This window comes from Cupressus sempervirens, chromosome 5 (assembly GCF_028749045.1).
Source record: "Cupressus sempervirens isolate cs-2001-9-10 chromosome 5, ASM2874904v1, whole genome shotgun sequence".
Classification (NCBI taxonomy): Eukaryota; Viridiplantae; Streptophyta; class Pinopsida; order Cupressales; family Cupressaceae; genus Cupressus; species Cupressus sempervirens.
The window spans coordinates 811,901,490-811,907,750 of record NC_143122.1 but is presented as its reverse complement, the minus strand read 5'-3'; the positions used below and the strand labels follow the sequence as shown (position 1 = coordinate 811,907,750).

Sequence of the window (6,261 nt, the reverse complement as noted above, 5' to 3'; positions counted from 1 at the left end):
TAGCTAGAGATACTTGTGCATATTCTTTTATTATTATATTTTTCTGTAATAGAAAGAATATTAAATTCTTGATCTCATATAATTTCCAGAGAACAAAATGTGCACCTACAACCATAATATTTACACCTTATACCCCCAATATCATCTATTCAGTTCTCTTCTTCTATAGGCTAGGATTCTCATAATAAATTATTACCATGATACTTTAGAGATTACTAAATATGTTGAGATAGCCTATACCAATAAATTTATTGTTTCATTTGGGCAATATATCCATACAAAAGCACATATAGGAAGCATGACATGATTCTTATAAGGACAAAAGATTATTCATATCTTGCAAATAATGAAATTTAGTAACCCTTTACATGCAAGAATCCATTTCATTGATGCATATACTTTTATTGTTCTAGAGATTTGAATTGATGATAATATTCCATAAAACCAATTCTCTTAACATGGATATTCATCCATAGTAATTGAATTCTAACTTATAATCTGCATAGGAATAAACAGACTCAATATCTTTAAGAATCAAGATGACTTAATTTCCAACACAATACATGCTTCTACAATAATTCTTACTATACTCACAAGTTGGTGGAATTTTCGTAGTATGATAACACTTTTCATATCTTACAACTAAAATGTTTCAGCACTAAACACCAAGCAACTCTTCCATTCTCATATGATTGAGGAGATACAAATATCAAGGGATAATATTCAATCTTTTCTTCCAAGGTAACATTATACAAATTTCCCTCTTCAGCTCATTCCAAAATTTAAACAATAATAAGACAACAACATCACATGGGAGCAATACAAGGAAGTTTTCATAGTCTTTTTTTTTTTTCCTTTTTTTCTATTATGCATCCTGGTTCAAGGCTCCATCGGGAAAGAACCAATAAGAAAACCCAATGTCATTGCCAATACATCCACACTCAAAATACAATTACATAGGATTACATTTCAAATGAAAACACTTTCAAATCCTTCACAAATGCTTTCTTCCAATGCCTTCAAACTTCAAGAAATACAAGGAGAAACCAGAGCTGACCCGGGGTAACATCACAACATCAAGCAATTCAAGCATACACCCATATCCAATTTTGCACAATAGATCCAAACATAGGACCTGACTAGGGGGGTGGTGGATTTTTCCAATGGGAGATGTCAATCACCATACCTTAACATAGCCCTTTCGGGGCTAATATCTCAGGAACTTTCTTTGTTCCACAAATGCCATTTTGGGGCCAATCCAACAAAGATTTTCTTTCCTTTCCATACTCAAAATTTCACAATATCAACAAGGTATGTGATGACCGGTAGGGGCCCATACACCCTACCCTTTTTCCCTCCTCTCACCATGAAAGGAGACTCTACACCATTGAGGTCCAACTAAAGCCTTACCCTCGTACATGACCACTTCTTCCCTATCCAAAGGTGAGTAATGCCAAAACAATCCCCATGAAATCCCTTCAAAACCATTCATCAAGATAAATAAAAGAAGCATCAAGAACAAACACAAAACCCCTCCAAATCAAACCCAACACATAAGAAAGAAAACAAATAACAACTCAACACTATATGCAAGAATCAAGCATGATCAACATGGAGAACAAAATACAAGAGCCAAAACTCCTACCTTCACCAAGAGTGATGGTAAATGGAAATTTGAAAAGAGCTTATCCCTTTCCTTCCTTCAATCCCCAAACTATCTTCCAAACCTTCTCTAAAACTAGAGATTGGGTAACCACCCCAACTAGACCAAGAAGGGCCTCTAAATAAGCCTCAAACTCAACCACCAAAGGGATCAATAACTACTCCCACCCACTTACAATTCTAGAAACTCCTAACTCAACCTACACTATGGTTAAACCCTAAGTGGAGATGAGGTGAGGTAACACAAGATATCCATGGTCAATTTTTGCACAAGTGACCTCAAAAGTCAATAAAAGGGGCTTAGTGGTTGGAAAAGACCCCTAACCGATACCCATACCCTTTGGGTAGAATAATTTCATATTTTAAGTCTTAGGAAAAATGGTTAGAGCCAAATAAAATCTAGGAATAAAATAGCACCTTCTAACTACTCTAACATGCAAATAAGCACTAATCCGGATTAGGGATGACTAACCTCAATTAAGAACCTAATAGTAATCTGACACTAACTTAGACCAACTTGGTCCAAAGGGTACACAACTAACCTTAATCAACACGCTGAAGAGCACAAACAATTCACGAGTGTCAAGCGACACTGAAAGAACATAGTTACAAACATTAACATTTACTGAATACAAAGAGATACATACATACATCTCACAATACAATACTTCAATTATGAACAATAAGGTTTCCAAAATTAGCACATGGAGATCAATTCTGTTCCTCCGTCGATTTCCTTGACTAAAATATCTGCACACTCATTGCACACATCAGTAGTCCTGAAAAATCACATGTACATACATACGTATCAGAAATTTACATAAATTGAAACATACATAAATCAGGGTTTCTTGCATCCTACTTATATCTTTAATCATAAAGATTCCAAAATCAATGTGTTAATCCTACATTTTACTTAATTCATCACATACATATACATAAAGCATTAAATGACGGACATCAATATCTGAAAACAACATCACACAACATGAAAAAATATGATATGTTCAAGTATCTGATAGTGTCTCGACCATCTCAAGTCGTGAGTATCAAAATGATAAAATAACAACTAGGGCTACGGAGGGTTGGGGCGAGGCCTCACAATAATTCTTTATTCAACAATCAATACAGTAAATTAATAAGCAATATGCAAACACCTAGGAAGACACGAAGTAGACAGATCTTTCAGTAAAATTTTACAATGAGTTTTCAAACCCTACCTCAAAATCACAACTAAAATCTGAGACAATCTTTTAAGCTGAAATACTTGGTTTCAATGAATTCTTTTCCTTATAGTCTCATAATCTGCATCTCTTAGTAATAATGAGACCCTCATTCTAATTATAAACATAAGTTATAATGAAATATTAAGTTTCAGGAATGGTCTCATGGATTAGACTTTTGTCTCATTCTTAATTATAATGAAATATTATGTTCTTTGATGGAATGAAGGGTCTAATGTCTCATTCTTAGTCTAATAGGAAAGTCTAATTCTTTTTTTACCCAACTTCTTAAATTAGACTTTTAAATTAAATCTTTTAAGCTGAAGTACATATTTAATTAATTAATTATTAATTAAATATCATCATATTCTAATTTCTTTTTAACCAATTTTCTAAATTTAGACTTCTAAATTTTAACACATATTTAATTAGTTTTTTAATTAATTAAATATTCTCGTGCTTTGATATTTTCTTTTTAATCAAATAATATTTAATAATTCTCAATATTATATGATTAACCAAAATATTATAATTAATCATTTACCAAATAAATCACATAGCAAAATCCATTTAGAAGTAACATTACCAAAACATACCAAAGTTCAAAATCAAACAACATAGACAAAGATAAATTCACGAGTTTAAGAAGGGTGGAAAGTCAAATACATGTCCTCCTTCTCAATACAAGTAATTAGGTTGTGGTTGGGATTGGACCTGAACATTATCTCCCCATTCTTACTATTGAGTTATTGTGATAGAGCATGCTCATCCTGGCAATTTAGGGAAGTCGATGCCTAGTACCTATATTCTACATAAAAGATGAGCATGTACATGTATATAAATATATCTAAACTAAACAAACAATGGAAGGGAGTGGTACATCATGTAAATCCTGACTAGTAGGTGACTACGACTCCCTCTCTTAACCACATCAAATACATCAAATAAAAAGATAAAATAAACATGCACATCATACACATGCAAGTATGGGGTAAGTATCATAATAATCACAAGTCAAACATCAAATGCTTAGGTATAATAATGTATCATTATGAATATGAAATAGTCATCATTAACAACATCATCTCACATCGTTATGAAAGAAATCTCATTCATTAACTACAAATCATTAAAGAATCATTAATGCATTAGTAACCACAATCATTAAATAACACATGAAATATAGTCAACCAAGTAATCATCATTGATATATCTCTAATCCAAGTCATGAAATGATATCATACAACTGTATATCCAAAATCTCTAAAACTAATCAATGCATAAAATTGGCCTAAAAGATTTTGGCAATCAGAACATAAAAGAAAGCTACGGGTGGGCATTACAAAACTTTATGCAAAATAGGGATCAGATCAAAGGAAAGGACAATCTCTGTTTGATAATTGAAAGTTACTAGAGTTAGTGTTCTCTAAATATTAATAATTCTAGTTAAAAGAGGGTTGGTTGTATTAATAAAATTATTCTCTACATAATCAACAAATTCTATCATAGTAAGAAGAATAGTTACAACTAGTTAATATATACCAAAGTCAAGATAAAGATCACAAAAAATCTTGCAAACAATCTAAGATTCATAACTCAACATAATAAATGAGGTTGTAGTTATTCATTATAGCATAACTATAGAACTTACACAGTTCCTTTGAAACAAGAAAAATAACAAAAAACTTTTGCTAAGTATATAATGCACAAAAGACCACATTATCAATAAGACATGACAACCAACAACAATGGATGGTGTCATCAAAGTTAGAGGGCTTTAATGGAGTTATATGAAACTAAAGATATAATTAAAGCTTCTTTTGATTTGTTAAATGTTTTGCATTGCTCCAATTTAAGACAAGTTTTCAGCTCATGATATTAAAAATATCATATATCTAGAGGGAGAGATCAAATTTGCAAATAAATAATAAAGTCATATGTAGACCATATAAAATGCACAACTAGCATGAAGAAACATGAATACAAAATTTACTTGTAGAGGTACCTTGTCAAGAAGAATCAATCAAATGAACATTATCTCTAGGAAATAATGGTAATGAAGGCATACATATAGTTTTACAAGAATATCAAGTAATATACCCATCTTAGAACATACAAACGATATATGATGTCTAAATAGTATACAAATTTTCATATGATCACAAAGAATGATGAAATCATATGTCATATAGAGGTTGTTGTTCCATTTTTTAGGCTCTGTGATAGAGGTTGTATTGTCCAGATATAAGCTAATAATGACAAAAATGAACAAAGCAGCCAAACAAGATAATAAGAGGAATGATGAACATAATGTTGTGTCTAGATTTTGATATATAAATTTCTATCAATGAAAATATGTACCATGTTAAAAGATAACGTTAAAAAAGGTATTTTTTATGCAAATCATTATAGCTGATTCATTTTCCAAGAAAGCATAGCTATGGCATCCCAAGATTGACAATGTTTGGCTTATGAAACGAGTTCACAAGTTCACAATTAACAACCAAAGCTTCAGAATGAAACAACAAAGTTGAAAATCATGGTATTAAAAGCATGAAGTGCACAATGGTATTCACATTAGTAACAAAGTTACAACATATGTTCAACAATAGTGGACGTTCATAAAATCCATACTCAACAGAGATACCACACTTTGCGTGCACAACAGGAAGTCCATGAAGTCTATGTAGAGAAAAGAATGAATATAATAGAGGTAAATATTTCTTGGGCTAACTTAAATCAGTGGTAAAATAAATGAAGGAGGTCTTAGATTATTGATAGCCAGTTGTAGCTATAAAACTTGAAAACATGTTGTTTATGTATTTTCAATTATGCCCAATGAACATTGAGAGATAGATATTGAAAAATATGTACAATTAGATTGAAATAGAACAACCTGCATAGAGATTTCCAATTTTTCAAAAATATATCAAAAACACATAGAGCCACAAAAATATGTCGCTAACATTAAAAAAAAAAAGATTATAAAATCAAAAGCCCATTACGTTTATTGATCAAGCTTACCTTCAGAAGCATGATGAAAGAGTATCAGTTGAAGTGGCAAAGATCCCCAATTTTTGTGCTCAAAACCCTAATTGGCCACCAAGTGCAAAAGATTCCAAATTAATCAAAATGAAAATGAAATAAAGAAAGATAGGTTTTTTTCCCATTTACACTGGAGCCCTATTTTTATTAAAACCAATTGATAAAAATTATCGGGTCCACTCACATAAGGAGTGCAATTCTTAAGTTTTCCATAATTTTAAGACTTCCATTATCTTAGATATGTAATATGTTCTTGCAAGGTTTAGGAATTATATATACAATTTAATATGTCTATAAGTTTAATATTTTATTTATTAATATATATTTTTTA

The 6,261-nt window shown here is 31.2% G+C and overlaps 1 long non-coding RNA gene across 1 annotated transcript; it reads right to left on the bottom strand.

The window, feature by feature from the left end:
- Positions 1-5,425: 5,425 nt before the first annotated feature.
- On the bottom strand, positions 5,426-6,014 carry LOC149558367 (uncharacterized). The gene is made up of 2 exons (XR_016352462.1): positions 5,910-6,014; positions 5,426-5,781 (listed from the first exon to the last, which is right to left on the bottom strand). It is a non-coding gene; the product is annotated as an uncharacterized LOC149558367 (long non-coding RNA).
- Between the last annotated feature and the right edge of the window lie 247 nt (positions 6,015-6,261).